The sequence below is a fragment of the Chiloscyllium punctatum genome, chromosome 10 (assembly GCF_047496795.1).
Source record: "Chiloscyllium punctatum isolate Juve2018m chromosome 10, sChiPun1.3, whole genome shotgun sequence".
NCBI classification, from domain to species: domain Eukaryota; kingdom Metazoa; phylum Chordata; class Chondrichthyes; order Orectolobiformes; family Hemiscylliidae; genus Chiloscyllium; species Chiloscyllium punctatum.
This window is the reverse complement of record NC_092748.1, coordinates 75,817,998-75,828,816: the sequence shown is the minus strand read 5'-3', so window position 1 is coordinate 75,828,816 and position 10,819 is coordinate 75,817,998. Positions and strand designations below refer to the sequence as shown.

At 37.2% G+C, this 10,819-nt stretch overlaps 1 protein-coding gene across 5 annotated transcripts in view; it reads left to right on the top strand.

Moving 5' to 3' along the window:
- The first annotated feature begins 6,597 nt into the window (after positions 1-6,597).
- znf148 (zinc finger protein 148) overlaps positions 6,598-10,819 on the top strand; it is a 58,408-nt gene continuing 54,186 nt past the window's right edge. For 4 of the 5 annotated variants that reach the window (XM_072579583.1, XM_072579582.1, XM_072579580.1 and 1 more), the window contains exon 1: positions 6,598-6,711. The gene's annotated coding sequence lies outside the window, so the exon portion shown is untranslated. The remainder of the gene's footprint in view (positions 6,712-10,819) is intronic. The other variant, XM_072579581.1, reaches the window with a different exon arrangement.

The following is a 10,819-nucleotide window of genomic DNA, read 5'->3' as shown; positions in this document are numbered from 1 at the left end:
ATATCCAGATCAAAAGGCAAGCAGATGATATTAGAGGAGAGTTATAGATGAAAAAGCTGGTGTGCATAGCAGAAAATAAGTCATATCTGTCTAAAGGATATTTGCAAACCAGATGGGTTTTTTTACAACCATGCTTTTATGATCATTCTTAGATGTTTAATTCCAGATTTAAAAAAAAATTACATTCAAATTCCACCATTTGCCATGGTGGGATTTAGACTAGTCTGCAGAATGTTACCTGGGTCTCTAGATTAACAGTACAATGACAATGCCATAAAATCATTGCTTCTCCATTGTTCTTCCCCAAGTTCTTTTAAGCCAGAAAAAAATTGCTTAATTTAAAAATATTGGCTGTAGTTGTCAATTTGGGTGAATGGTGGAGTAGGAAATGAGGCAGCAGAAGCAATTCAAAGTTACTGCTTGTTGATACTGCAGTGTGCTCGATTATTACAGATGATGTGGTCATGATCTCAGCATTACTTAAATTGAGGTAGAACAATGCAGAATTTAGGTGTGGCTGATCACTCATGTACAGTGATACATTTGGCTAAAGGACAGAACAGCCTCAGCTTAGAAGCAAGCTATTTGTTCATTAGATCTGGTTAACTGAATAAAATTAAGAAAAATTATGTGAGAAACATTATTTGAGAGCAAATACTCATAATCAGCTCAATATGTCCAAATACAATTGACAAAAGTGTAAATGTTTTTATTCTCCATAATGTTGAAGATTATACTTCTTATTTGAAAAGAACAAACCAACTTTTGATAGACTACGCTTGCTGTCATTTACATGATTTTTTTTGAAAACTGCAGGTAAAAGAACTCAAGTATACACTCAGTAGAAGGCTGTGATATTCTCTGGTGGCAAAGACTTTTTGCCTTTAAAATTATGTTTGATGGAATAAAAAAATCAAGACAAATGTAAATTCCAGAATTTCTACTTCTATTGTGACTCCAATGAACACAAAGAATAAAACTAATGTTTCAGTGCTGGCATGTTTTTAAAAATACTCAATTGTAAGTGAATTATGGCAGTCAGGTGCTTCTGAGAGATGAGAAGGGAGAGGGGGAGTAACTATTTGAATCATTGCCTTTTTGAAACACCTGAAAATATATTGTACAATTAATGTGAACATTAAACACCTCTTAGTTTATAAAATACAACACAAATTCCATGATCAATACTGTTAAGCTCAAGCGGGGCAGTCTCTTCTAGACCTGCTGTTGGCATGAATTAAAATATTCTGTTGTGGTAAATAGCAATGAAAGTAATGTAATACTTTTAGTACTGTTAAGTTGTCTCCAAGGTACCATAAAGTGGTCAGATTATGTTCCTGTCAGTTTTTATTTTGATGTAGCCAAAATATATCTGATTTTGTAGTTCCTGCCTGTATGCAACATTATATTTACTACACAGCTCTAAGGTAATAAAGAGTTCGGATAGACATTTATTAATTTGTCTAGTCAATTTTAATTATATTGAAGAAAATACAACAAACTGAAACAACTATTTTTACATTGCTAAATGGCTGATCTCATATGCTTTCAATTTTTAATAATATATTAATATCTGTTCATTTTCTGCTAGTACTTCAGTACAGGAATATGAAACCTAATGTTATTATGTAAACAATGTTAGGCAACAATATAGAGTGGATAAAGAATGAAGCTGGAAAAAGCACAGCAGGTCAAGGCAGTATAGGGGAGAAGGGGAGTCAAGATTTCAGGTTGGAACCTTTCATCTCAACAAAATAGCCTGATAACATTTGTAGAACAATTATTTGTTTAACATCAATGACACTAAAAATATTGGATAGAGGTCAATGCGTATTAAGTTAAATTCTGATAAATACTCATGTTCAGGAATGTATTTTGAGAATCTAGAGTCAACCTTCCTCAACTGGTACAACCTGAGTTAGCAAACTGCAAGCTCAGACTGCAAAACAAAATGTACATTGTTAACAAAATCAAAATATTGAGGATTTTGGAAATCTGAAATAAAAAGAAAAATACTGCAAATATGAAGAAACTCAAATGGGATCTGTGAATCTTCTTCAGAACTATTGTTGTTAAATAATTTTATTTAAATAGACTTCAAAGAATATACAGCAAAACAGTCATAGGCAATTTCACTTACTTATCTCTCTTCTGCAAAGAATGGAGATTTATGATGCATAGTGAAGTATAGTGGTTAATATTACTGGACCAGTATTCAAGAGTTCCAGATTAATGTTCTAGGGAGCTATGTTTGAATCCCACCACAGAGGAAGCTGAAAATTGAATATAAAAGAAAAAAAAATGGAATTAAAGCTAGCTTACTGGCAGCCATATAACCATGGTTCATTAATACTTTTTAGGAAATGAAATCGGCTGTCTTCCCTTGATCTGACCGATATGTGACTCCAGACACACAGCAATGTGTTTGACTTGAACTGGCCAAGACAGCCAATCAGTTCAAGGGCAACTAAAGATTGGGAACAAATGTTGGGCTTGCTGTTATGATCACATCTCATAGAAAAAAAAAATTACTTTTTGAGTTGATTTATTTGATGTTGTCACTGCTTCTCTTTGAGATTACAATGTTGCTCAGAAAGGAGTCATAGCAATTTCAACACAATGCTACCAACAATAGCCAAAAGAATTTGTGCTTATAAAAAAAATTGTAAGACATTTCACAGGAGACTGATAAAACAAAATTTGATGTGAGCCATGTAAAGAGATATCAAGGAAAATGACCAATATCTTAAGTAGCGTGCAATAATGAAGGAGTGGTGTAGAGGAGGTGGGTTTTGGAATAGAATTCCAAAGATTAGGCCCTTGGCAATGAAAGGTATGCCCACCAATGCTGGAGCAATTAATATCAGGATTACATTATAAGAATAAGTTGCATTAACCTGTGATGGATTTATTTGACAAAACAAAGAATGTGGATGCTGGAGATCTGAAACAAAAACCGAAATTGTTGATGAAACTCAAAATGCCTGGAAGCATTTGTGGACAGAGAGCAGAGTTAACATTTTGAGTCTGATGACTCTTCATCAGAACTTGTTCTTGAAACATTAACTCTGCTTTCTCCAGATGTTGCCAGACCTGCTGAGTTTCACTAGCATTTTCTGATTTTCTTTATGGATTCTTTGAGTTGAGAAGCATAATGGTTAACTAAGGTTTTGAAAATCTTCTGCGATTAATACAAAAATATAACTTTCTCCGGATGAGAACATAATCATTACATTAGAGAGTGATTAGTTTTAGGAGTAAAATTAGAAAGCATTTTCCTACAAAACTTATGGTGAAAATTTACAACTCAATCCTCTAATATGTTTTTAAAGCTAGGTGAAATGAAATCTTCATCACTATGGTCCATAAACTATTTCAAGTAAGACTCCCAAGGAATATAGGTCAAACTGAAGTAAACAAAGTTTGGTTGCAGAAATGCAGTAACATTGAAAATAGAAGTAGAAATAGGCTTTTTAGTCCTTTGAACCTGCTTTGTTATTCAATATGATCATGGATGATAACTTAACTCAATACCCTGTTCCCACTTTTACCTATAACTTTGATTCCTTTAGCCCAAAGAACTATATCTATCTGTAGTTTTGGAGACGAGTAAATGGACCTGATACATTTACTCTACTTTTCTTCCACAGATGCTGTCTGACCTGCTGAGTTTTTCCAGCAATTTGTGATTTTTAAAAACTATAATCTATTTATTTCTTAAAAATATTCAATGTTGCGGCCTCAATTGCTTTCCATAGCAGAGAGTTGCACAGGTTTACCATCTTTGGGTGAAATTTCTCCTCATCGCAGTCCTAAATAGCCTACCCTGTATCCTTAGACTGTGGCTCCTGGTTCTGGATTCCTGAGCAACAGGAACATCCTTCTTGCATTTATCTGTCTAGTCCTGTTAGAATTTTGTATGTTTCTATGAGATTCCACCTCATTCTTCTAAACTACAGTGACTATAGTCCTAACTAATCCAGAATCTCTTCATATATCAGTTCTGCCAACCCAGAAATTAGTCTGCTAAACCTTTATTGTCCTCCCTCCATAACTAGAATGTACTTTCTCAGATACAGAGATCAAAACTTCACACAGTGCTCCGGATGCAGTCTCACCAAGTGTCTGTACACTTGCAGCAAGATAACCTTACTTCTGAATTTGAATCCTCTTGCAATGAAGACCAACATACCATTTGTCTTCTTGACCAGCTGTTGCACCTGCAGGTTTACTTTCAGTGACTGGACAGGTCTTGTTGCACTTTAAGCTTTTGAAATCTATCACTATTCAGATAATAATCTGTCTTCCTGTTATTGCTCCTAAAGTGGCTGACCTCACACTTATCCACATTACACTTCATCTGCCATGCATTTGGCCACTCACTCAACACTAAAGTATTTTTTCATCCTTCTCACTCTCCACTCTGCTTTGTATTATTTACAAACTTGGAGATAATACCTTTATTTCTCTCATCCACATCTAGTGGGGTGGCACAGTGGCCCATTGGTTAGCATTGTTGCCTCACAGTGTGAGGGACCCAGGTTCAAATCTAGCCTTGGGTGACTGTCTATGTGGCACATTCCCTCCATGACTGAGAGGACCTTCTCAGAGCACTCTGGTTTCCTCCCACAATAATGTGCTGGTTAGGCCGATTGGCCATGCTAACTTATCCCATAGTATCCAGGGTTGCGCAGGCTAGATGGATGAGCCATGGGAAGTGCAGGGTTCGAGGGATGAGTGAGTCTAAATGGGATGCTCTTCATAGGGTTGGTATGGACTTGATAGGTCAAATGCCCTGTTTCCACACTGTAGGGATTCTATAGTTACTATATATTGCAAATTGCTGGCGTCCGAGCATTGATTCATGTGGTACTCTACTAATCATTACCTGCCACTTAGAAAAAGACCAGTTTATTCCTACTGTTTCCTTCTTTTCTCTCAACTAGCTCTCTATCCATGTTAGTACACTACCCCCAATCTCTTATATGGGACCTTATTGAAAGTTTTCTCAAGTTCCAAGAAAACCACATTGATTGCTTCCCTCTTCCCAATTCTGTGTGAGCTACATCCTTGAAAAATTTCAGTAGATTTGTTGAGTATGACTTCCTTTTCATAAATCCATGCTGATTCCGTCCAATCCTATCACTGTTTTTCAATGCTTTGCTCCTAAATATTTTATAGCGGGCTTGAGCATTTTCCCTACTATTGATATCAGACTAACTGATCTATAATTCCTGTTTTCTCTCTACCTCCTTGTTTAACTAATGGAGTTACATTAGCTATTCTCCAAACCATGGGAGTTGTTCCAGAGTCTAGACAATTTTGAAAGATGACGACTAATTTATCCATTATTTCGAGAGTTTAAGTACTTTGTAATGTAGATTATTGTCGGCTCCTAATCCCATCAATTTCCCCAACACCATTTCCATCATAACTATGATTTCCTTCAGTTCCTCCCTCTCACTAAGCACTGTATTCAACATTTTGGGGATAGTATTTGTGTGATTCTTTGTGAATAGAGAATCAAAATATGTATTTAATTGGTCTATATTATTTTGTTTCCATTATAACATTCTCTGTTTCTGAAAGTACGAGGCCTGAATTTGTCTTCTCCCATTTTTTCTCTTCACAAACTATAGAAGCTTTTATAATCAGTTTGTATATTCCCTGCAAAAAAAAAGCAGGAAGAAAGGACAAAACAAAAAGACACAATGGGAAATAAGTTCCCATAAGTTCCCATTCCTGGTCACCCTGCAGCCATGTTTCTGTAACCTCAACTATATCATATGTGTTTACATCTATTTGAGTAACTAATTCACCCAGTTTATTCTGAATGCTCTGGATTTTAAAACACCAAGCCTTAAGACTTGTTTTTTAAAAAATATTTTTAGTCCCATGCAAATTATTTTGCACTGTGGCCCTGTTTGATTTTTAAGGAGAAAGTGAGGACTGCAGATGCTGGAGACCAGAGCTGAAAATGTGTTGCTGGAAAAGCGCAGCAGGTCAGGCAGCATCCAAGGAACAGCAGAATCGACGTTGCATTGACAAACAAAGGTGGACCCTGTACCCATCCCTTTTGAACACAGTGATAGCAGGCCTCCAGTCTGAGAAACAACCCGCCACCATCACTCTCTATCTCCTGCTGTTAAGCCAATTCTGTATCCAATTGGCAAGCTCACCCTGAATCTCATCCCTGGTGCTGAGAGGCAACAGTGCCAACCAAATTCTTTAGTCTTATTTGGTGCTTTAACAAGACACCTTGTTTTTGGCTTTTCTCTTCAGGTGCTGCAGAATTGGTTCTGAAGAAGTCATACCTGGAGTTCAAACATAACTCCCGACACAATGTTGCCAGTCCTGTCGACTTTCTCCTGCACTTTCTGTTTTTAACCCTTGTGATATTGACCAGCGCTATAAAATCTTACATATTTCATTCAAATTGCAGAACTTAAACAAAAAGATACTCTCTAAAAAGGCTGTTGCATCTCACTGTTAGAATGTTGTAATGGAGGAAGTGTTTCCCAGAGCTCACAGCGCCTAGGAAAAGCCTCTACTCAGAAGGGACAGGGAAGCAGAGCAACGCATGCGCAGCTGCCATCTCAGGGCTTTGTGGGTAGCGGCCATCATGAAAGAATCTGAAAACCGAACGAGGGTGTGAGAGAGAATTGGAGAAGAAAAAAAAGTTAAGCGGAGGGAACAGTGCAGCCGGGAAAGGTATGTGGAGAGGAGCGGTGACTAAATTCTTTCACCCGAGTTGAATTTTGAGGATTTTGTACAGCGCTTGGAAATAAACCGACGGGGTAGAGTGCGAAGCAACTGCGCTGCTTGTGTAGTACAGGCCCGAGCTCCCACAAAGGGACCTGGGAGGCTTTCCTCTTCTCTATTTATGTCTGGAAGGGGCAGTGCTGGTCTCTGACTGGATTGTTTGGGACCTGGGAAATGAATGGAGTTTTGTGAATGGGCCTCCCCGCGCTTCACAATGTTACTGCACATTCCAGAGCAGCGATTGGTCTTCCAGGAGCCAGCTACATTTGTTTATGATGTCACAATAAGCATTGTAATGGCCCAGAGCTCGAGCTCGCGATCCCCCGTCAACCTGAGTAACAGCGAATGCTGGAGGACCCAGTTTTCCTTCGTAGATCCCACTGGCAACGAGGCACAACATTAGCTGATCACTCAACCCGGCAGCGAGGAGCATACTGTGCTTTTTTAAAAACATATTTAAACGCATTAAACGGAGCACAGTGCTACGAACGTTCTCACTTCGACCTGAGCTTCCTGTTGAACTGTTACAATAAAAGATTTACACGTAACAGTTAACTTTAGGGGTTTCAGTAGACGTAACTTGAAAACATCCCACATAGTTTTGGTCTCACCTCCGTTGTCGATAGAATGCCCAAACGGATGTGTCTGCAAAATGCTATGCAAAGCACAACTGACAGCTAATTTGTCCACATATGTCAGATAGATGGGTAGGTTTCTTTTAGTTGAGAGTGAAATGTTGTTTAGGAGAGTGCCATCGTATGTTTGTTTTCACGGAGACCATAGAATAAATAGATGGGGTCCTTCGTTTTCTTCAAATAATACAACACACTATAGGTAGCAGAAATGTGTTCTCATTTTAACAGCAACTTGTTAAAATGATCATCTTGTTAAAATTATTAGACTCAATTGCAACATTGAATCCCATGGGATTAAAGAGATAGTGTCATTCCGTATACAAGGCAATTAAAATTTACTGTGGAGGAGTGTGAAGTGATGCATGATGAATCAGGCAATGCAATATCAACTAAATGGCACAATTTTCACAAGATATAAGAACAGAAATATCAAGGTTTGCAATTGCATTTTTTGGGTGGTAGGGTTTTGATGAGACCATTTAAAAAGCTTATAGGATTGTGTAAGATTTAAGGGATACTTGTATTTATTAATAGAGACATGGAGTGTAAAAGTGAGCAAGTAATGATTGTACTTGTAGAAGTTACTGTTTGGGCTTCTCTCAAGTATTGTGTTCTTTTCTTTATTGGGGCTGAGATGCGAAGGCTTTGAACAGGATTCAGAGGTGATCTATTACAATTGTACCCAAGGTTAAGTAGCTTCAGTAATGTTGAAAGATTGGAGAAGTTGGAATTGTACACTGGAGGAGTTTTGTTAGGTACTGTATTCAAAATCATTGAGTTTTGATGGAATAGATAGTGGTAAACCTTTTACTGGTTTTGTAGCTACCCAGAAGATACCCAGTCAATATTTCAGAAGAGATAGGTTTGACAATATTTGCAAAAGAAGAAGAAAAAAGTTTTTTTTGCTCAGTGAATTTTATTTGAGAATCTAGAAAGCACTGTCTAAATTAATGATGAAAGAAATTCCAATAGTAATTTAAATGGACGTAATTATGTGTTGGCAAAATCTGAAAGTCTAAGGGGCAAGAGCAGAAGAGTAGAATTTATTGAATAGATCTGTCAAAGAGCTGGTGTAGTAGGCACACAGACTGAAAGTCCTCTTTCTGTGTTGTATGATTGGTTGAATTTTCACCTAATTGCGATCAGCCACCAAGTTTGAAGTAAGGGTTATACCCAAACCACAGGAGAGGCAATAGTATAAAAAGGGCTCAGCACAGAATTGGAAGGTCAGGAATGTCCTATGTAGAAACATTCATTGCCTTTGGTTATGTAAATGTAACATTAGACAATAGCTTTGTAGCATTTTCCACATTATCTGTTCTTTGTTACTGAAGTAACAAGAAGAGATATTTACATAAGTAAATATTTATGAAAAGTGGTAATAGAATCATAGAATCCCTAAAGTGTAGAAAGAGACCATTCAGCCTATTGAATCTGCACCAGTTCTCCAAAGAGCATCCCTCTACCCTGTCTGCATAACCCTGCATTTAACATAGCTAATCCAGCTAGCCTGCACATCCCTGAACACTATGGGGCAATTTAGCATAGCCAATCAATGCTAGACAATGTCCTGAATGTGTAATTTTTCAGAAGTATTGATTCATTTTAATTGTCATTAAATTATTTGCATGGTCAATGTTGAGTTCTCACACACAATTGAAATAAGTAGACTCACTTTAATTGCATACATGTGACAATAAACCTCATTCTAACTCTAAATACTTTGCATTAATATAGAGTCTTACAACCTGGGTAAGACAGGTTTAAAAAACAGTCACTGCCTTAATGTAGGGAAAAGCTAAAAGTAGATTGTGCTTTAGTACAGTCCACAAGGAGTAATGAGATAATTTATAAGGCAGTTTTGTTTTTGATATTATCTGAGGTGTAAATGTTAGCTTATCAGCCAGAATAACATTTCCTGCTCTTACTGAATTGTGCCATGGATCATTTTACAGCTACCTGACTGGCCATGTGGGGCCTAGATTTAACATTTTATCTAATTCCAAGTTAATATATACATAAAATATCTGCACTGCTGAAATTGACAACTGCATAAATCCAAATACAGTACTGCATACACAGTTCTTGTTTCTTTGTACAGTTAGTATGCTATCTGCTAACCTCTTAGTTATACTGTCTATATTTACAGTTAAGTAATACATGTTGTAATGTCTTAGTTTAGTTTTAAAAGTAATTGCCTTTGGAAAAATGTCTAGTTTAAATACTGGCCTTTCAACTGAGATTATAATTTTAATTTACTATGGGCCACTAGAAGGTAAGTTTGGGCCAGTTGAATCTAGTGCCAACTGCCCAAAACTGCTGCTAATTTGTCATAAATCGTATAATGCCACAAAAGTCTACTGATAGATCATGCATTTAAATGTGCATTTAAGCATACAAAGTGTTAGAGAGTGACTGGGAGAGGAATGGTGTCCGTCAGAGACCAAAAAGGGGGTTGATAGATGGAGGCAGGGGGCGTAACTGAGGTGTTAAATGAATATTTTGCATCTGCCTTTACAAAAGTGGAGAGAGCTGCCCATGCCATGGTGACAGAGGAAGAAACTGTCACTAGAAGGGATAAAAATTAATAAGGAGGAAGTCTTGGATAGTTCTTGGCCCTTAAAGTTGATAAAGCTGAACGAATGACTTGCATTCAAGATTTTGAAGGAAGTGAGACTAGAAATTGAAAACTGTTATTTGTCATAGAATCAGTCACATGGAAAAAGGTGGGTTGATTACAAAGAGACAGCATGGATTTCTAAAGGGGATATCATGTTTAACTAACTTGCTGGAATTTTTTGAAGAGATAAAGGAAAGGGTTAACAAAGATAAAGCTTTTGACGTGGTACACACACGGATTGCCAGAAGGCATTTGATACAGCCCCTCACAATAGATTTGTGAGGAAGGTTATAGACCATGGTAAAGTTGGGATATGGATACAAGATTGGCTGAGAGATAGAACATAGAGAGTATAGTCAATGGTTTTTTTTCGGGATGGAGGAAGGTTTGTAGTGAAGCATTAGGACCTTTACCTTTCCTGATATATATAAATGATCTGGATTTGGTGTGCATGGGACAATTTCCAAGCTTGCAGGTGACAAAACAGGGGATACAATTCTAAAGGTAGTGCAGGAGCAGCAGGACGTAGCTATATGTGTGCACCTATCATTGAAATAGGCTGTGCAGATGGAAAGAGCAGAAAATAAAACATGTAAATTCTCCTTTCCTAATAAGGGCATAGAGTGCAAAAGAAGGAAATTATTTTGAACAATTATTGTTAGACTTCAGAAGTATTGTGTGTGTCACAGAATTGAAAAGATGTGAAGGCATTGGAAAGAGTGCAAAGGTGATTTGTAAGAATATCTTCAGGAATGAGAAGGTACTGATATGAGGACCGATTAAAGAAACAAAAACAGAAATT